This window comes from Cervus canadensis, chromosome 20, assembly GCF_019320065.1.
Source record: "Cervus canadensis isolate Bull #8, Minnesota chromosome 20, ASM1932006v1, whole genome shotgun sequence".
Taxonomy (NCBI): domain Eukaryota; kingdom Metazoa; phylum Chordata; class Mammalia; order Artiodactyla; family Cervidae; genus Cervus; species Cervus canadensis.
The window spans coordinates 38,170,082-38,192,293 of NC_057405.1; the positions used below are offsets into that span (position 1 = coordinate 38,170,082).

General features: G+C 41.5%; 1 long non-coding RNA gene across 2 annotated transcripts in view; it reads left to right on the plus strand.

The window, feature by feature from the left end:
• Window positions 1-21,666, plus strand: part of LOC122422905 — a 42,453-nt gene extending 20,787 nt beyond the window's left edge. The window contains exons 5-6 of one of the 2 annotated variants that reach the window (XR_006264006.1): window positions 16,300-16,413; window positions 21,616-21,666. This is a non-coding gene — a long non-coding RNA (uncharacterized LOC122422905). Of the gene's footprint in view, window positions 1-4,123; window positions 4,495-16,299; window positions 16,414-21,615 lie in introns of those variants that run through there. The other variant, XR_006264007.1, reaches the window with a different exon arrangement.
• The last annotated feature ends 546 nt before the right edge of the window (window positions 21,667-22,212 follow it).

Genomic DNA, 22,212 nt, shown 5'->3' on the forward strand with positions numbered 1-22,212 from the left:
ACATTCAAACACAATATGTATTGGTAACTAATCCATCTGCTCGAACACATCAGTGAGAGTAAATAGCTGAAACCCTATTTATATATAGGGAAATGTGGTTTTTAAAAAAAGGTCCTACTAGAGTTCATTATCATATCTAGTAAAGTCTAGAGGAGGAGAAGTTATAGTGCAGAATCTCTCAAGTGTGTTCTTTGGGACATAGATGTGTAAGGCATAAGTAGTATTCTAAGACATAGGTTTTGGAACCATAGATAAGCACAGTTCTTTACTCTAGGACTTTTCAGAACTTTTAAAATGCGAATGTTCAGTTGGGTTTTTCAAGTGGAGGATTTTCTTGAGACCCTCAGTGTTCATGAACCAAATTTGACAGCATGATGGTACAGTGGGAAGTGCATTAGAATGAAGATTTTAAAAGTAAGACTCATGTCCTGATTCTGACATTTAATTGCAGTATGACTTTCAGGAAGCTTCTAACTCTAAAACAAAGAAGTTAGATGGGATGATCTAACTTTAGTACAAGATGCTAAAGAATCTTGTGCTAAGTTTCTATACTAGGGCTATATGCTATTTTCTTTATTCCTTTGAGGCCTAGCATAGTACTTTACACTTGGCAGGGCTTTGATAAACATTGATTAAATTGAACATAGCCTTTTACATTTTAAAAATTTATTTTAAATTGGAGATTAGTTGCTTTAGAATGTTATGTAGGTTTCTGCTGTACAACATTAATCAGCCATAAGTATACATATATCACCCCCGTCTGGAACTTCCCTCCCGCCTCTCCCATTCCACCCCTCCACGTTGTCACAGAGCACCAGGCTGAGCTCCCTGTGTTAATCAGTAACTTCCTGTTAAGTATCTATTTTGCATATGGTAATATATATGTTTCCATGCTACTCTCTCAATTTATCCCACCCTCTCCTTCCGCCACTGTGTCCAGAAGTGTGTTCTCCATGTCTGCGCCTTTTAATTTTTAAGAATCATTAATCCAGCTAACTTTTTACTAGCTGCATTGTTTTGAGCAAATCATTTATTCTCTCTGAGCTTCAGTTCCCTCACTTATAAAATTTAGGCATTCGACTTGGATTTCAAGACTTTCTTACTGTTAGTAATGTTGTTAATATTCCTATAGCACATGTAGCCTTTTCAAATGAAACCTCACACAGGAGTCCAGTGCGTAAACCTAATCAGAAGTGGAGCTGCCCTGGTTCAGGGTCTGGAGACTCCACTAATTGTCTCCACCCAGCCCAACCTGAACTGATTTTCTTCCCCCTGCTCTTCAGGAGTGTCTGAGGAACCCCTAGAGCTCCTTTGAGCAATACTGATATTAATAATCCCTGAAGCTTCTCTTAGGTCAAACATCGTATACCTTCCTCTGGGAAAATATACAATTCTTATTCCCAGGACTAATAAGCTTTAGAGAACATCAAATGTAATCAAACCCCCTCCCTACTTGTAAAAAACTTTACCCTGTCATGAACCACGGTCTGAAACAAATGCAACAAAAATCAAGCAAGTATAAAAACTACAATTGATAGATCCCATCTTGGCTTAAGTAATATTTTTGAAACTCTAAAAGAGTATTTTTATTTCATTATGTATAAATGATCAGAAATCCATAAGAAATCTCTATCCTTGGAATAATCTTTATGCCAAAATTGAAAAAAATTATTGTACTTTATCATGGTTTAATAGTCCCTCATTACATAACTCATATAACCAAGAGTAGAAATAGAGATTTATAAAACCAGAGTGGAAGTCAGTTTATTAATTATCAATGCATATCACAATGGCTGAAAATTTAGCTCAGCATTTACATTAATATCTGATGACATGCTGGTGAAAAAATCTATTTCAGGGAAAAATATCTAGTGAGAAATCACTAGGAAGTATCTCAGTGACATTTTTACAAGAGACCTTAGGGCTTTTTTGCAGATGCATATTTTTAAAAAAGAAAAGATAAACAAGACTAGACTCTGTGTCTGAATCAGCCTCTTGGAAGAAGACAACTCTGGGTGATTCAGGGGCGATTGTCCCTGATTCTGCAGTGGAGAGAAGCCCTGATTACAACCAAGGACCCCAGGCTGTCTGACCCCACCTCCAACCCCCACATGAGCTGTGGGAACCCTGTGTGTTTATGGATCTCTGCTTTCCTCCCTCTAGATAAAGCAGAGTTGAGGCAGGGCTGGTTATGTCACTGAAGAAATCAACTTATCCAACCCAGTTTTCCCACATGCAAATGACATATTTATGTTAGGAGCTTGTTGATTTAGAAAACAACCGGCCCAGTGATTTGCAAATGATATTTTTATATGAAATTTTGCACCAGCTACACTTCTAGACTGAGCTACGACATACTCACAGAGGGGCTTTATTACCAAGTCTCTGTGGTATCCTGGGGAGGCAGCTTATTCTACAGGTTATGATCCCGGCATTGTGTTTAAAATCAGACAGAGGAAAAGAGCGAACACAAAGGATCCAGATGCCTCCAAAGTGAGGGACAGGCAAAAACCAAACCCACCTAGGTCTGAGATTAAGGGGAAAAGGCAAAGTTGTTAATTTAAGAAGAAAACCAGACCATGCATTTGTCAATTTTAATCTGGGTATGCAAAAAAAAAAAAGAGAGAGAGAGAGACATAAATAAAATCAGGAGATTATCTTTTGTGCTAAAGAGGCAATGTGTTAGAATAAAGTGCCTTTTGAGAATAATATGTGGAATTTAGAATATAAGAAGGGAAGGTAGGAATCCTTATTAAATCGTCTCCATGTCTTACTCAGTTTTAGTAAGTGTCCATTTCTGGGCTTCGCAACTTGAGAGAAACAGAAGACTTGGAGGGTTTTCAAAAGTGATTTAAAGCATGGAAAATTAACATTTAGAAAAAAGATTAAGGAAATGGGCATGAATTTGAAGGAAAGGAAAGGAACTTCCCTGGCAGTCCAGTGGTTAAGACTTCCATTTTCGGTGCCGGGGGTGTGGGTTCAATCCCTGGTTGGGGGACTAAGATCCCACATGCCTTGGGGCATGGCCAAAGAAAAAACAAAATATTAAAATAAAGGAAAGGAAAAGCCCTTTGAACTTAAGCATATTTAAATAATTTGAAAGACTTCATTTTGGCCTCTCTACAGATTATTTTATAGAGAATTTCTGTTCAATAGAAGATCACTAATGCTGTTACAATCCTTTTACAACCAAAGTGTGAATAAACAAACACAGCAAATGAATTAAAGTTCTAGATGTGCCAACTATAGTTTTGCATTAATTATTTGTGTATAACATGGAATTTGCAACCTTGTAGTTGATGAGCATTAAAGTATGTTTATACCATGGTATCTGATAGTTGGATCTTCTCTTCCACAGTTATATTGTGTTCAGATACTGTATCAGGTTAATTTCTCTATGTGTTAGTATCAATTGACAACAGACCAGTAGAAAGATAAATCAAAACTTTACTTTAAAAAATCTGTATAACATGTTAGAAACAACCCAACTCTAAGAATTAGTTAGATGAAGCAACATCCAACAGAACTAAAATTAGTTTTCCATGATTTATGCAATACAGCCAAGAAGGGTGGAGGATGCTATACACAGATAAAGTTCTAGGTATGAACCTTGGTTCTTGATCCTTGGCCTTGAACAAGGTGCTCAAAATTCTCTGAACCTTAGAATTATCATCTATATGGTAAGAATCACCATGTTAATCCATGAAATTTTTCTTGGTAATTGAGATAAAACTTCTCATAGGATTGATGCAAGAATTAAGTGAATTAATTCACAGAAAGTATTTCAACAGTGCCTGGCAGATAAATATTAGACAATAAATATAATAATAATAAATATTAGGCATTATTATTATCATCAGGAGAGAAAGACCCTAACACAATGCCCAGCACATAGTAGAAACTCAGAAGTACTAGTTAAATCTAAATCTGATAGAATAGATTTTTAAAAGTGGAGGGATTCTTTAACATAGAAATGTAGGTATTAAAGGGAATGCATTAAAATGAGGTTCATAGCATACCCTTGCCTGCTGGGGCTGTTGTCATTGAGGACGATGTGCCAGTCCAGTCTGACTCTGGTACCCTGGGTGGAGGACTCTGACTCCATCTGATTTTCCTCCCACAGGAAGGATGACCATTCCCAGGCAAGGCTATGATAGATCACCTTAGGACATTGGCCTCCGAGGATGGGAGACTGAAACTTCCAGGTTGGGTTTTACAAGAACTCCTTGCAAGCTGACTTCAGAGGATACTTTCCAAGTACAGAAAGGCAACTAACATTTGGGCAGCCTACCTCTCTATCTAGCTTGGATATAAGATGACCTTTTGAATCTAAATATATGAAGAAAAAGCAAAAGGAACAGTGGATATATAAAAAGCCTTCCTCTAAAAAAAAAAAAAAAAGAGGAATTTGAGGTTAAAGACCCTGAAACATGACAACCAGCAAACCTAAGAGATGACTCCAAAAAATCTCCCTAGTCCTGATTCATAACACAAGTGGTTATTTTAACCATGGATCTGCATTATATCAAATATTTATCTTATTTTGGAAATAAAGATTAAGATTGGTATTAAAAAGATTAAAAAAAGAAAGAATAAGACAGTGAATTCATGACCTTTCTGCAGAAATGCTAATCACTTTAATAACATTTGAGAAATAGCAAGCAGAGATCATCAGAACAATCAGTGAGGAAAATAACTCAACAAAAGAAGTTGCTCCTTTAACCCTGTACCCAGAGTTGGACAAAAGTCACATTTAAGAATTGTTTTCAAAGTGCCATGGCCATCCTTGCAGAAAGCCAGGGGAAGGAAGGGGCAGCAAAAATTGTAGCTGGTGCCTATGGATTTCCAATCTGTAACACAGAGTTTCTTTTGCCACACCTTAGGATTAACCTTCACCAATGTGGAGAGTAATGCCTGTATGTATTTTTAAGCTTCCTACTCCCACAATCATAATAAAAAGAACCACGCCAAATCAGAACAAACAGTAGATAACTGGAAGCACTCCCGTCAATCATTTGCATTCTGGTTGGCTTCCAGGTCTTGTCTAGGTCATATTATGACTCCTTTATTAGTGTTTTAGGTCACCAGGAGACAAGCAAGTGCATCCTATATCAGGAAGTGCAGTGAGCCCCGGGAGTGAGATATTTGGCTTTAGTAGGCATGGTGGCTGTGACTCGGAAATCCAGGGAAATGAGTTAAGCTCAGTCAGACTCCAGGCGCCGCGCTGCCTCCCAGCAGATAGAATGAAGTAGAATAATAGAAGCTTTCCTGCCATTCTCCACATTAGGCTGAATTCCGGTCAGGCCTTCCAGTTGGGTTTCTGGAGGCTGTTTTCTATTCAGCCTCCAGGCTTCAGGCTGTAATTCACAAGAAGGGGCTCCAGGGAAAGGCTGGCCCCAAGTTCAGGCGGGATGGTGCCAGGGGAGCCCTCCTGCAGGAAGACAGATTAAGGGGCAAGTGTGCCCATTTGGTGGGTGAGGGTGAAATTTAGTGCCTACTTTAGGCTCCGGAGAAGTGACTGCCTGGCTGACTGAGACCTGGCAACGCACATAAGCTTGAATACTTACATTTCCACCCGCTCCCTTACACAGTGACTAACCACATCTGCTTAACTCTAATGGAGAAGGAAAGAAAGGCAGCCGGGCCATCTCCTCCACCCACTGGGGACTCCATGTCCTGGTAAGATAAGCTCTTAGCTCGCCTGGTACGAGCCAGGCTCATTCTTTTCACAACACCATTCCTATTTAAGGTCCGAAAACTTCAGATGACCTCACTGACACATGAATCAGTCGCCTGAAAACTTTTCCTTTATGGTATGATAGTAAAATGCAGTTGTCAAGGGAAATGGAAAAGCTAGCAAAAGTCAGTTCAAAAAGAAGCTTTCTGTTTCTGTAAACTGATAAAAGTAAGTATCACAAAGGCGAAGTTGCCTGGATGACTACCTTCTCACTTCTAAGAATTCCATATTCACCAGGAAAATATTCAACATGCAGAAGGTTGAGATGGGATGCTGCGCTGTGATATTTGCAGTGCCAGACTTTATACAAATGTTCATGCGTTTGGTTTCGATGCTGCAAAAGATAAATGACTTTAAGCTAAGGAAACTATTTTTAAGAGAAAGCAAGAAGGGTTTGTGACCAATGCTCACTTGGCCCTTCACCTCTTGTCTGCTTTGCCTCCATGTGCTTTTCTTGTTTTTGTAAGTTAGTACTGACTCTATTTCTGTTCAGACTCTTTAGTTTTCAGAAGCTTAAATATACAGTCCTTTTTAAAACAAAAACGGAAGAAAAAAGAATTTTTTTTTTTTGTTAATCAGCCTCTTTTTAAGAGGTGTTTCATCAGCCTCCTCTCCCTCTCTGTGGTGTTTCTCGGCTGCTCTCGGTAGTATAAGGTTCTATGCTGGCTGGCAGGATGCGCACTTGTTAGCTGAATAGAGTTTATCCACTAACATTGATCAATATAGGTTTTATTTATTTCCTGGGAAATCCAAAATGCCATCCAGAGAGTCTTGGTCAGGTAGGAAAACTAATAGAGTTATATAGTTCACAAATCAAGACAAGAGGGCCATCGGCAAGATTTATTGATAGGAGCCTTACAAATGAAAGCGAGTTCTCCAAAGTTTTCTGTGACAAACTGGCAACCTCAGAAACTCTTTGCTTATTAGCAGATGACATCACTAGTTGGCTTATAAGGACAGAGCAGTGATAGAGAAGGGAATGGATGCATAGCTCTTGCAGGGATAAGCTTACTTGCCCTCTGAAAGCCTCAGGGCCTAGCAAGGTGTCTGACACAAGGGAGGTGCTCAGCAAAGATCTATTGAATGACTGTTGAATGGAAAAGCTGACTAAGGCCATGACCATACATCACTAATAGTTAAAAGAAAGAACAAGTGCATAAATAAATGCACAGTTTACCCTTTGCAGCTATAGGAGACAATCGAGATTATGTGATCTTCAAGGCCACTTCTGGTGCTAAAATTCTGCATTGTTTTTTGGACACAATAGACTGCATTTTCTTCCCATCATGAGAGAGAGCTGAGCATTCTGGGGTCTTCTTTGGAGGACTTTGAGAGAGGTCAAGCCTTGAGAAGACGGTATTAAGTTTCCTATTGGTAGGATTTGGAAGGGCATGAGCATGTTGTTTTCCTGATACAGCAGGGCTTACTGAGTCAAGAGCTTGTTTTGAAGTCATCTTAAAGAGATTGCACGCACGCACGATGAGAAACCTTGTCTGGGGGCCCGTTTACGTCTGCATGTGCTACGGGTGTGGGGGTGGCTGTGGCATCGTGTGCGAGTGCTAGATGAAAGAGGTTTCAGAACTCTGTTCCCGGCGCCTAGAGACATCCACGGTGGACACAGACCTCAAGCCAGAGGACAGTGCAGAGTGTGTGGTCTGGCCGCCTGAGCGGTCGGACCCACCGTGCACACACAGCCCCCAGCAACCTGCCACCCCAGGCCTCTCACTTTGTCACACTCCAAAATCGTGACTATGGAGGGCTGAAGGCTCTAACATTTGGTCAAGTACTCATTTCTGGTCATTTAAAACTTAGTCAGGTAAATAAAATATAACTTATTGAGTACGGCCAGAGCTGTGGAGGGGCAGATGGGCAGGCAAGGGGGAATCTTTCTAATGACCAGAAAACCCACAAGGCATTCTGGACATCAAACATCAATTACAAAGTACCACTTTGATGAGCTAAGAGTAAGTGAATCAGAACCAGATGGATTAAATTCCCCTTGAAATACACCCAGGATTAAAAATTAAGAGAAGTAGTGCTAGACACCCTGCACTGTTTCAAATGCTCTGGCGAGCAGTCAGAATCACTAGAGAAAAAAAAAAAATCACTAGAGATATTTGACAATTAAGTGACTGTCCACCCACCTCTAGATTCTATTTTGGCTGCCTAAATGGTGAGAATTCTGTGTGTATGAAATATAGAAATGTTTATGGAATCTCAAGAGTGGGCAAAAGAGGAAAAATTCTTTCAATGTGTATTTTATTTACTTACTTAGGTAAATAAGTTAACATGAAATTTCATAGGGAGTGTTTATTAAGCTACAGTGGGTAGAAAAGAGCAGTTGCATATGTGTGCATACAGACTGGCCCAGGCACTTAATTAAAGACACTTGATCATGTTTGACAGGTCTGAATAGGTACTTAAAATGCGCGCACACACGCCAAGGCATCTACATGTCCATGTGATGCGTCCTGACCCTGACGTGTTGATCAGCCCTTCAGAGAGTTGCTTTTCTTAGTGATTACTCATTGACACATGACCCTCCACACGAGCGGCCTGTTCCGCTTGTGACAGCAGGCACGGCTGAACTGCAGGCTCTTCTCAAGCCTGATTCTGGCATCTCAGGACCCTCTGGCTTCCACGCACAGGCTGTGAACAAGCAAACAAGGGCTTCCAATTTTATGCCTCGTAGCCTTGGTCGTGTTCCTGCAACAGGGTTTGTTCTGTGTATTTACTCACAAGGCTCCCTTGGGAATGTCTGAGGCAAAGGTTTTAGATTCCCAGACAGTCCCTAAAGAGATAGTGATTCTTGCCTTATTAGTCCTACGCATAAAATGGTAGTTTATATATATGAGGATGATAACAAAAAGCACAGGCAACAAAATAAAAAAAAAAATAAGTAAGCTGGACTTCATCAAAATTAAAATGACTTTGGATCAAAGGGCACAAGCAACAGAGCCCAAAGGCAATCCAGAGAGTGGGAGAAAGTATTTCTAAAACATATATCTGATAAGAAGCAAATATCAAAATATATATACATAACTTCTACAACTCAACAAAAAAAGAAACCCAAAAAATCTGATTTAAAAATGAACAAAGGACTTGAGAAGACATTTCTTTGAAGAAGATACACAAATGGCCCAAAAGCACATGAAAAGATGCTCAACATCATTAATCAGTAGGAAAATGAAAATCAAAACCACACTGAAATGGTTCATTAGCCATCCTAATCATACTCCTTAGGATGGCTACTATCAACAAAACCAGAAAATAAAAACAAATGTTAGTGACGATGTAGAGAAATCTGAACCCTTGTGAGCTCTTGCTGGGAATGTAAAATATTAATGGTATGGAAAACAGTATGGCAGTTTCTCAAAAAATTAAAAACAGAATGATCATATGACCAGTAATTCTATTTCTGGTTATATACCGCAAAGAATTGAAAATAGTCCTCAAAGAAATATTTTTATGCCTATGGTCATAGCAACATCATTCACAATAGTCAAAAGAGGGAGCAATGCAAGTATTCACTGACAAATAAATGAACAAACAAAATGTGGTAAATGCACACAATGGAATACTACTTGGTCTTAAAAAAGAAGGAAATTCTGACCCATGATACAACATGGATGAACATGTTAAGGACATTATGCTAAGGGAAATAAGCCAGTCAAAAAAAGGACAAACACAGTATGATTACTCATGGGATGTATTTAGAGCAGCCTATTCACAGAGACAGAAAGTAGAATGGTGACTGGCAGGGACTGGAAGAGAGGAAAATAAATTTTTTTTGTGTGTAGAGTTTCAGTTTTACAAGGTAAAAAGTTCTGGAGATGGATTCTGCAGCAATGGGAATGTATTTTAACACTACTGAACTGTACACTTAAACATGGCTAAGATGAACATTACTCAGCCACAGAAAAGAAGGAATCTGAGCCAGTTGTCATGAGGAGGATGAACCTAGAGCCTGTTATACAGAGTGAAGTAAGTCAGAAAGAGGAAAACAAATATCGTATATGGATGCATATATATGGAGTCTAGAAAACTGCTACTGATGGGCATCAGTGGAAAGGCAGACATAGAGAACAGACTTGTGGACACGGCTGGGGAAGGCATGGGGGGACAAATTGAGAGAGGAGCCCTGAAACATGTACATCACCATATGTAAAATGGGTAGCCAGTGGGATTTGCTCTGTGACAGGGAGCTCAACCCACGGCTCCATGGCAACCCAGAGGGCTGGGAGGTGGGAGGGAGGTTCAAGAGGGAGGGGACATGTGTGTACCTATGGCTGATTCATGTTGCTGTGTGGCAGAAACCAAGACAACATTGGAAAGCAATCATCTTAAAATACATACAATTTTTTGAATGACTAAGATGGTGACTTGTATGTGTGTGTGTGTACTTGGTCACTCAGCTGTGTTAGACTCTTGGTGACCCCATAGACTGGAGCCTGCCAGACTTCTCTGTCCAGGGGATTTTCCAGGCAAGAATACTGGAATGGGTTGCCACTTCTTCTTTCAGGGGGATTTTCCCGACCTAGGGATCAAACCTGTGTCTCCTGTGTCTCCTGCATTGGCAGGTGGATTCTCTACCACAGAGCCACCTGGGAAGCCCATGTTATGTGTATTCTGCTACAATTAAAAAAAAACACACATCAGTTTATTTGAGAGGCAAATTTTTTATTTATCTATTTTTAATTGAAGGATAATTGCTTTACAGTACTGTGTTGGTTTTTACCAAACATCAACATGAATCAGCCATAGGTTTACCCATGCCCCCTCCCATGCGAACGTCCCTCCCACCTCCCTCCCCATCCCACCCCTCTAGATTTTACAGAGCCCAGGATTGAGTTTCCTGAGTCATGCAGCAAATTCCCATTGGCTATCTATTTTGAATATGATAATGCATGTTTTCACATTAATCTCTCCATACATCCCACCCTCAATTTGAGAGGGAGATTATTAACAGAGCTTTAAAACCAGACTTTTAATCCATCATGAAGAGACTCTAGCATCATGGGATGTCTTTACTCAAAATGGATGATTCTCAAAGAATGTTAGCCTTTTAATATCTAGAAATAATATTGAAGGTAGAATTAAATTGCTGGGGTTTTTTGTGCCACACATATGTGACAAGAAACAAATACAGTTCAGGAATCAGGAATTATACAGAGTTCAAATGTTAGAAATTGGGGGAAGGGGAATTGGTAGCATGCTTTACATTTACTACCTTAAACCTTCATAATCCTATCAGTAAGTATTGCCTTCAGGCTACAGGTATGACTGCTCTAGGAGGTAAGTCCCTTGGCCAAAGTCACAGGTGATCAGTTGTGGAAATAGGACTTGGACCTAGGGCCTCTATTGCTACAGTGCATTATAACCAAGGAGAGAGGCAGGCCTAGAACTCTGGACAGTAATGGAGGCTCACATTTATGAACATGTTAGTAATGTAACTGACAGATGAGCAACTGTGACTTGCAGCTGGAGAGACTAAACATACAAACACTAGAGTCAATTTATCAAGAGTCATCCATGAGGTGCTATGAGGCATGGTCAGTGCATGCTGACTAAAGCCAGGGCTGCAGCTGCGGTCCTCTGGGACCTCTGTCTAGCTGCTCCTTTGAAGTCTGATCTACTTTGGCTGCGATTCCCCTGGGACTTGGTCAGAGTCAGATAACCAGAAATGGTGATCAGCAGGTAGGCTCTGGAGCCAGATAGCTGGGTTCAGATTCCGTCTCTGACTGTAGCTGTGTGATTCAGGGCAAGTTATTTAACTTCCCTGTGCATTCTTCCTCATCTACAAAATGGGGATTATAAAAAAAAGCACCGTGCTCATAAATGATTTGAAGATTAAATGAATCAATGCACATAATGTACTGAAATAGTTCCTGGGTCTTCCCCGGTGGCTCAGACGGTAAAGAATCTGCTTGCAATGCAGGAGACCCAGGTTCGATACCTGGGTTGGGAAGATCTCCTGGAGAAGGAAATGTAACCCACTCCAGTATTCTTCCCTGAAGAATTCCATGGACAGAGGAGCCTTGCAGGCTATAGTCCATGGGGTTGCAAAAGTTTGGACACGACTGAGTGACTAACATTTCCAGTTCCTAACACACAGCAAATCCTTCGTAGGTGTTAAATATTATTCTCTACCAATTGTTAGGGTTTCCCTGGTGGCTCAGTGGTAAAGAATTCCCCTGCCACTGTAGGAGATGCAGGTCTGATCCCTGGGTCAGGAAGATCCTGTGAAGAAGGAATTGGCAACCCACTCCAGTATCCTTGCCTCGGAAATCTCACGGACAGAGGAGCCTGGCAAGCTACAGACCATGGGGTCACAAAAGAGTCAGACATGACTTGGTGACTAAACAACAACAACAAACCAATTGTTAGAGACATATCACGCATCAGACGTGGTACCTAGGAAATCTGTTTTTTGTGGTTTCTAGTAATTCAAATGTATCTACACCAACAGAACAAATATGTTTATTGTATAAATTATACATGTAAAGTTCTACACCCTGAAGAAACAAAAGAAAACAAAGATACAGTATATGAACAACTTTTAAACATGTCTACACATAAAAGCACGTTCCTAAACTTATCACAAAATTATTCTGTTCCAGTAGTCTTCCTCAGCATTAAAAATTTCTGCTTGACTTTTTATATCAGTTTGTCTCTGAAAAGCTAGAGCAGGTTGCACAGAATTTTAAAAGAAAGAAAGAAAAGAAAGTTGCTCAGTTGTGTCCGACTCTTTGTGGGCCCATGGACTGTAGCCCACCAGGCTCCTCTGTCCATGGGAGTCCCCAGGCAAGAATACTGGAGTGGGTTGCCATTTCCAGGCAAGAATATCGGAGTGGGTTGCCATCTCCTTCTCCAGCAGATCTTCCCCACCCAGGGATCGAACATGGGTCTCATGAATTTCAGGCAGATTCTTTACTGTCTGAGCCCATAGGTCGTGGCTTATTCCAGGTATACACAGAAGTGAGCTTTAGGTTCTATTTACTCTTGGCCAGATGATTTTGCATATCTTTTCCCTGAGAGACATGATAAATGATTAAATGATGAGAAAGCTCTTCTTTGGTGGCTGCCCTCCTCCTTTCCCATCATCATGGCCACACTTCTTTTCATGAGGAGAAGGCAGTAAAGTGATCCAAGTAAACTTTGGGTTATAAACAACCAACTAATCAAGCCCTTTGTGAGGTGTGGTTGTATGTTGTGTGTGTAGTCAGCTTACATTTACAGTAATGTAAGTTGTCTACCAAGAGAAGGGTAAGAATTCTGGAACTAGAGATATTATTAAGATTTTTCATTGGCCTCTGAATTCTATGTTATTATTTTTTATTAAAAAAAATCATGTTTTGAGCCCTTATCATGTCCCAGATGGTATGCTAGGGATTTTATAAATATTAATAATATGGTATGTAACACAAGTGGAGGAGGGCATGCAACCTAGTCCAATTATTCTTGCCTGGAGAATCCAATGGATAGAGGAGCCTGGTGGGCTACAGTCCATAGGGTCACAAAGAGTCGGACATGACTGAAGTGACTTAGCATATGTAACACAATAACACTGTAAAAGAGGTTTGACTACTCCCATTTACAGTTGAAAAGCCTAAAGCCTGCAGACTTAAATGACACAGCTGGTAAGTTTTGGAATTACTGGGCCAAAGATCTGACTCTAAAAATGAACTCTCAACCGATATGCTCTACCATTTCTCATTTACATTCTACAATCATTGACAGGACTTAAAATGGTTTCAGAAAGCAGATAATCAGTTATTGAAGTCTGTATAACCAAAACTGCAATTATCCTAAGAAAAAATTCTCAAAGAAGATAAAATGCCATCTTAGACATTTGAAGTTAGAGCAGAGGAACAATAGAATTGGAAGGGGTCTTTGGAGCCACTGAACTAGGTTTCCATTGCAAGAAACTCAGAAGACTGTTTGCCAAGCCTTTGTATGAATATGCCCAGCAGTGTGAAGCTCACTACCACATGCAGAAGCTGACACTCCCGTCAGACAGCTGGGATAGCTGGAAAGTGCTTGCAACTTCTTTATTATTATTATTTTATTATTGACTGTGCCGGGTCTCCGTTGCTGTATGCGGGCTTTCTCTAGTTGCCGCAGGCAGGGGCTGCTCTCTGATTGTGGAGCACAGGCTTCTCACTGCATTGGCTTCTCTTGTTTCGGAGCACAGGCTCTAGGCACACAGGCTTCAGTAGTTACAATGCATGGGCTTAGCTGCTCCAAGGCATGTGGAATCTTTCCAGACAAGGGATCGAACCCATGTCTTCTGCATCAACAGGCGGGTTCTTAACCACTGGGCCACCAGGGAAGTCTTCTTGTTACTTCACATAAATCTGCTTTCCAGTGTCTTCCTTCCACTTTTTCTGGCTCTGCTAGAAATAGAATAATCTAATCTGTGCTCCACATGATATCCCAATTTTTCATGTATACTTTGGTCTCCCAGTGTGACTCAAACACAAATTATTCCTGGCATAGTTGGAGGCAGTGTAGTGTAGAGGAAAGAACATATATTCTACAGTCAGAAAGTCTGTTCAAATTCTGACTCAATCATTTGCTTCTTCTGAGATCCTAGTGAAGTTACCTGACTTCTCTGAACATAAGTTTCCATATTTTCATAAAGATTTTACAGGACAGTTCTGAGGGTTAGGATGAGATGATAGATATAAAACGGTAGGCACTCAATAAAGATTAGCAGTTATTATAAATTAATCTTTTCTCTGGTGAAGGGTACAAGTGTTTTGCTACCCTAAGTAGGTTCATCTCAGACTATTGACTAAACTAAAGCCTTCTCTAGTCCATAGCACATGGGCAAGTGACCTTTGTGCATTTAAGTAGTACAACAAGAGAAAGTTTTTCAGTCGTATGTCAGTGGTTATATGTGTTATTGTTGGTGTGGTTATTCTGTGTGCATGTGCACATGCATGTATGTAGGTTCTCCAGATACATCTAACCACCTTATTTTGGCTGCCCAAGCTATATCCATTGATATAGCTCAAGTGTCCAAACAAGCTGGTATCCTGGGATACTAGGGTCTTAGGTAGGTATATGACTTAGATGACTTAAGATCAAGTTCTTCAACTTCCTGATAATCTGAAATCTCTCCTTAAAGAATTTCAGGGAATATCTGCCTTCTGTGTAATTCTACTGGTTTAGGAAGAGTTGGATTGGTAGTCATGTCATAAGGCCAGCTTTACAGAGTAAAGTTTTCTTCAGACAGACATCTTCCCTTCCTTCTTAGCTCAATGCATATTTCCTAGTCCACCTTACAATAATAAATGCAGTTGGGATGAAAACATCTAGTTCTTTGCAAACTGCTTTAATGTCTTTTTCCACAGTGTGTGCTAAGTTGCTCTAGTTGTGTCCGACTCTTTGTGACCCTATGGACCATAGCCCACCAGGCTCCTTTGTTCATGGGATGCTCAAGGCAAGAATATTGGAGTGAGTTGCTATGCTCTCTTCCACAATTCAGTTCAGTCGCTCAATCATGTCTGACTCTTTGAGACCCCATGGACTGCAGCATGCCCAGTTTCCCTGTCCATCACCAACTCCTAGAGCTTACTCAAACTCATGTCCACTGAGTCGGTGATGCCATCCAGCCATCTCATCCTTTGCCATCCCCTTCTCCTTCTGCCTTCAATCTTTCCCAACATCAGGGTCTTTTCTAATGAGTCAGCTCTTCACATCATGTGGCCAAAGTATTGGAGTTTCAGCTTCAGCATCAGTCCTTCCAAAGAATATTCAGGATTGATTTCCTTTAGGATTGACTGGTTTGATCTCCTTGCAGTCCAAGGGACTCTCAAGAGTTTTCTCCAACACCACAGTTCAAAAGCATCAATTCTTCACTGCTTAGCTTTCTTTGTCAGCAAAGTAATGTCTCTGCTTTTTAATATGCTGTCTAGGTTGGTCATAGCTTTTCTTCTGAGGAGCAAGTGTCTTTTAATTTCATGGCTACAGTCACCATCTACAGTGATTTTGGAGCCCAAGAAAAGAAAGTCTGTCACTGTTTTCACTGTTTCCCCATCTATTTGCCATGAAGTGATGGGACCGGTTGCCATGATCGTAGTTTTTTGAATGTTGAGTTTTAAGCCAGTTTTTTCACTCTCCTCTTTCACTTTCATCAAGAGACTCTTTAGTTCCTCTTCACTTTCTGCCATAAGGGTGGTTTCATCTGCATATCTGAGGTTTTTGATATTTCTCCCTGCATATTGATACTTCTTCTGGATGAATCTTGTACTTCATCCAGCCCGGCATTTCGCATGATGTACTCTGCATATAAGTTAAGTAAGCAGGGTGACAATATACAGCCTTGACGTACTCCTTTCCCAATTCCGAACCAGTCTTCCATAGTAATAGCGCTGTATGGGCAAGTGACTGCCCAGTCAGGCTGCATTCCCCAGCGCCCCTTGTGGCAAAGGTTGGTCATGTAGTTTGGCTCTTAACAATGGAACATGAGCAGAAATGAAGTGAACAACTTCTGCCTCACTTGCTTAAGAGGAATTCTCTAGCTTTGACCTTCTGCTCTTTTCTCTTTCCTTCAGGCATTGTGACCTTGGACACCTGGAAGATGGCAGAGCTGCCATCAGCCTGGGTTCCTGAATGGCCACAGGAATCCAAGCTGCCTGCTGGCTGAAATGCTGACCTTGGGTTGTTAGGTAAGAGAGGGATACATTTCTTTGCTCTGACCCACATGATTATTAGGTCTCTTAAAGCCACTTATTCACTTGTTTTATTTACTGCAGCTCTGAAATTCTGTTTAATTTGTACAGTTGAACAGTTATTTGTTTCTTCTTAATTTGACAAGAATCGAGTATCTATTTTATTAGAGTCAAGGTTCCAAAGAGAGGAACAGAGAAGAAAAAAAAAATTTACTCTATGGGTCCTTTGCTCTAGGAATAACCATCAGAATTTTCAATGAGTTCACTCCTTTGGCAATATCAGCCCAGACCTCACTTCCAGTTTGGTTAAGATTGGCCTCTTGTGCTAAAGAGGCAGACAGCTAGATATTTTCTTGCTCCATCCTGCTTGTAGCCCCACAAAAACTACCAACACGAAAGATGGTTTTTTTTTGGTTTTGTTTTGGCTTGAGCTTTCAGACTCTTCCTATAAGAAACTGTGTGTTACATCCAACCATGACTTTTTGCTCCTACCACTTCAAGCATCAGTATGCACTATTTTGGTACGGACGCTATCAGTTTTGGGGTAGAGCCCCTCTTTCTCTGATCCGTGTTCTGGATCTGGCTGCTTCTGCAGGCTTTCCCAAAGAGCCATGACTGTGAGCCATGGCGCTTCATCATTATCTCCACTGAGCTCTTTGCGCAGGAAATCCTGTGTGAGGCTGGCGGGGCGACAGAGGGAATGAAGAAATCTCATTCATCAGAACAAGCTGGTCAATTTCCTCAAGTAAGAAGTTTGTCTAGCATCCAGGGATTTCCTCCAAAAGGAGAGTGTACTTTCTCAACTTACTGATAAGATTAATGTATAGAATCACTGTCTGCAGATCCTAGGCTGCCCTTCAGCTGTATTCTTCCTAATTGTGACTTTTGAACATTTCTAGACATGCACAAAGTGAAAATCTCAATGTTCACAATCTGTCACATAATAAGATAGTATGTAATCTTATTTTGCAATCATTTTTAAATGATAGAAATCTATTAAACGCAATGTATTTTAAAATAAACTTCTGAGCTCCACCATCTGACTTCTGCTACCTGCTGTCTTCTCCATCTCTGGTGATGATAACTCCACCTTTACAGTTGTTGTTGTTCAGTCACCAAGTCATGTCTGACTTTTTGCAACCCCATGGACTGCACCATGCCAGATTTCCCTGTCTTTCACCATCTCCATGAGTTGCTCAAACTCATGTCCATTGGGTCAGTGATGCCATCCAACCATCTCATCCTGTGTCACCCACTTCTCCTCCCGCCTTCAATCTTTCCCAGCATCAAGGTCTTTTCCAGTGAGTCGGCTCTTCGCATCAAGTAGCCAAAGTATTAGAGCTTCAGCTTCAGTGCCAGTCCCTCCGGTGAATATTCAGGATTGATTTCCTTCAGGGTTGACTGGTTGGATCTCCTTGTAGTCCAAGGGACTCTCAAGAGTCTTCATCACCACAATTTGAAAGCATCAATTCTTTGGCTCAGCCTTCTTTACGGTCCAACTCTCACATCCATGACTACTGAAAAAGCCATAGCTTTGACTATACAGACCTTTGTTGGCAAAGTGATGTCTCTGCTTTTTACTATGCTGTCTAGGTTTGCCATAGCTTTACGGTTGCTTATGTCCAAAAATTCTGTCGTCCTTGATTCTTCTTTCACTTTCATCTCACAACCAGTCTATCAGAAATCCTGACAGCTCTGCTTTCAGAATTTTCCAGAATCGGATTCCTTTGTACCACCTCTACTCCTGCCACTCTGGGGGAGCCGTCAACATCTCTTGCAAGGATTAAGTGGCCTCCTAACTCCACACACACACACACACACACACACCCCATTTATTCTCAATGGGGCAGCCAGAGAGTCTCTTTTAAAGTGGAAGCCCTGTCATTCAACTCCATTTCTCAAAAACTTTCAGATGTCTCTTTACTCTGCTCTGAATAAAACCCCAAGTCCATACAAAGGCCTGTAAAGCCCTTGTTCCCTTTCTGACCTCACTGTCTGCCACCCTCCCCCTCTAACTCAGAGCCTGCCCCAGGGGCTTCCTTGTTGCTCCTGGATCACATTAGGCCAGCTCTTGTTAGAGGGTATTTGCTCCTTAATCCTTTCTTCTAATATTTGCTTGGACAACTCCCTCACTTTCTTTAAGACTTGGCTCAAATGTCTCCTCTTCAATAAGAGCTACTAAGACAACCCTGTTTGTATTGCCACTTCCCCCTCCACTTTCTCTATTCAGTTTGTTTGATAGCATTGATTGTCAGCTCATTGCAAAAGACCCAGATCCTGGGAAAGATTGAAGGCAGGAAGAGAAGGGACCAATAGAGGATGAGACGGTGGTATCACTGACTCGGTGGACATGAGTTTGAGCAAACTCTAGGAGATAGTGAAGGACAGGAAGCCTGGCGTGCTGCAGTCCATGGGGTCGCAAAGAGTCGGATATGACTGAGCAACTGAACAACAAATGACCGCCTGCTAGCATATGAGGTCACTTCCTTGCCTGTTTACTGGGTCTCTTGTCCTTCTCACTCACCACTAGAATATAAGCTCTATGAAGGGAGGAAACGATGTACCTGAAGCACCTAGAACGATGTGTGGCACATCATAGGCACTTTATATGTTTGCTGAAAGAACGAATATGAATAGTTATCCAAGATGAACTTGATTATCTGATGAATACGAAACAAACTGAGGTGATCAACTTGAGAGACCTAGGCTGCAGATGTTACTTTTCTAACAGATGGCTATGGCAGCACAAAAGCACTGGACCCTGAGGAGAAGACTTTCCTGAAAGTCACCCAAAAAGTATAGAAAGGAATCTTGAGATGACAGGCTTGGCAAAGGCTTCCCATGTTACATTTTGGGACATGGGGGTTATGAACACTGTTTTTGGAGTTAGGACTTGTCCTTGTTTTTAATTAGAATCTGAGTGACTGAGAAAAGCAGTGTGGATCGTGTTCCCTGCCTCCTGCACAAATATTTCCTGGTCTGGTTTCAGGTATCCCTTTCCTTATGTGGGTCTGCCATGGAGGGATTAAAGCGCCTTGTGATTCAGGGCCTGGGCTGTCAGCGCTGCTGACGCACGTGCAGTATCTTGGATCTCTATTCCTTTCCTCATTCACACTCACCTCTGGGCTGAAATGGTGAACTTGGTCAGTAGAATCCAATGCCTGAACCTAAGTGGCTGGGGTTTTCAGTCGTTCTGTTCTCTTTTCTGGTCCCAAGACTGCCCTGCCTCTGCCAGAATTAAAGTGCGGTGAGAAGGGCAGGGAACAGAGAAAAGCAGTGGCTGGAAAAAGGTGAATAAATGGAAAGAACAGATGTGTTGGAACCTGGAGAGAAGGCAGCCCAGAGGTGGGGGAGTGTGGTGATGCTCATGTGTTGCCTGTGCCTCTTTCTCCCTGGCATTTTCATGCATTATGCTCCCCAGTGACAGGAGGAACATGCTATTTTTTTTTCCAAACCCAAAAAAGCTACTTCATCATTCAGATTTGAAATCTCTGCCAATAGGAGAAGAAAATACTTTGCCAAAAATTACAAGAACGGCTTGCTTTAAAAATGTGAAGATTGAAAGGTTCTCAAATGACCCAACAACCCCTAACACACTTTCCAAGATATTCCACATTGGACTTGTAGCCTACCTGGGATGTGTTCTTTGATACATCCAAATCAAACCCTTCCACACCACGTTTTTCAAGCTGATTTCAGTCAACAGGAAATTTATTAACAACAAATTAGCTTTGCTCAGTTGACTACTAAAAAGCCATTAAAATGACAGGAGTAGTAGTAATTGTGAGGGAGCAAAGTACTGACAGAAGGTAAAAAAATCCTTTCCCCAAAAAGAAAGAATCAAGACTTCCCTGGCAGTCCAGTGGTTAAGACTCCGTGCTTCCAGGGCAAGGGATGCTGGTCTGATCCCTGGTCAGGGAACTAAGATCCCACATACTGCAGGGTACAGGTGAACCAAAGAAATGAACAAAAAAGAGAAGAATCTGTATGAAAGAGACTTTCAGATCTTCGGAATGTCCAGTATAGTTCCCAGCAGCTTGTTGAAAGGCCCTGGGCTGTCTAAACAACCTCCTGTGGATGAATTGCCAGAGCAGCTCATATAAAAGGAACAGTGGAAAGGTGCAAAAGTCATTAGCAGGGGAGAAATAGGAAGCAATCAGCAACACTTGAAACAAATCATTACCGTGAAATTACACTCCCAGCTTGAGATAAGTGTCCTGGATCTGTTAAAGCCATATACACCTCACTCCTTTAAATGAGATGAGGAAAGTTTTCCTTTTTGGTAATTTATGAAGTGTTAGACCAGGATGGATGGCGGTGCCTGAGTTGGGGTGGGGATGGGGGTGTCCACTCCTTCCCAGGCTGCCTTTAAAGACATATTACCTGCACTGGGGGGCTTGGGCAGAGAGCCTTTTTCCAATACGTGTCTGGACAAGACGCTACGTTTGGGGATGAAACGGAAACCTGTTGGACCAACTGTATTTTATTCAGCAGTCGTTTTGAGGAGAAAAGCCCAAGCCGTCTTCTCGGACTGCCATGGGGTGAACACGGGGGCGCTGGCTGCTAGAAATGGCTTGGCACCTGAGCCCTGCCTCCCACGGCCGCTCGGCCCTTGTCCGCAAGAAAAGGCTGCTTTCCTTTCCCCTGTCCAACCTGGCCTTGAGTTTAGGTCTCATCAGACCCTCTGGCGTCTCCTTTGGAATTGGCCTCTCAGAATGTCCTCGGTTGGCGGGGACTCACTACCGTCTGGGAAATCGCGGGGTCCGGATCCGTGTGCACGCGGGCGGCCGCGCATCAGCAGCATCTCAGCCCACGGCGCTGGGAGGATGCTTCGCCTCGCTCTCAGCAGCAAAGTTGTTTGCTTTTGAACCCTCTCTCTGTGTTTGGACCCAATGGGCCACTTCCCCCCTGGGGTGCTCCTCCCAAAATCAAACTGGTATCCCGGGGCCGAGATGCTTGAAATACAAAGATGAGGTTCTTTTTTGTTGTTGTTGTTGTTTTTCCTGGCAGCCACCTCAGTTCCTCCTCCCAGTGCCCAACACTTTTCAGTTATATGTGTTTCCTGGATGCATCCTTCCAGTTCTTGACAGCCAGCTCGGAGGGTGTGCTAATTCTCAGTTACAGTTTCCCTTTTTTCCTTCTTGTTCTAGTCACAAGGAGATTTGTGAGAAAATAAGCTTTGACTTTTTTTTTCTTTAGACTTTAAGTGGAAACTTGAATGCTCACTTTTGCTAAGAAGGGGGAAGGGATGTGTAATCTACACAGCATACAATGAAGTCAGACATACCCAAGAGGAAGACATTTTAAACATACCGTGAGTAAAGTTAATCTTGGTGTCATTGTGAAAGGGACTCTTCTTGTTTATACCCATAAAAATCTTAGAATTTTAATATATTAGCGTTGAAAGGGAATGTAAAAATTACCATAATTTTGAAATGAAAGGCGATGGTACCATGTATACGTACTTCTTGTCCTCTAGTTTCTTAAACCATCTGGAGACAAGGCGCTTTCAACCTTACAAAGAAGCCTATTCCAGCTAAAACAGCCTCAACACTGTTGAAAATTTACCCTTATATTTAAATGTCTCTGAGTAATATATCATACTACTATTTTGTTTTACCTTCTAGAAATATGTGAAAAAATTAATAGTGCAATCTTAGAGTTGAAAGATACATAGACAAAATCCTATGACATATTACAATTCTTCACACCTTTTTTCCCAGATGATACCTCTCTACTTCTTTCAAGTCTTTAATTATGTGACATGGTTTCAGATTGTTTTACATTTTCTTTTCC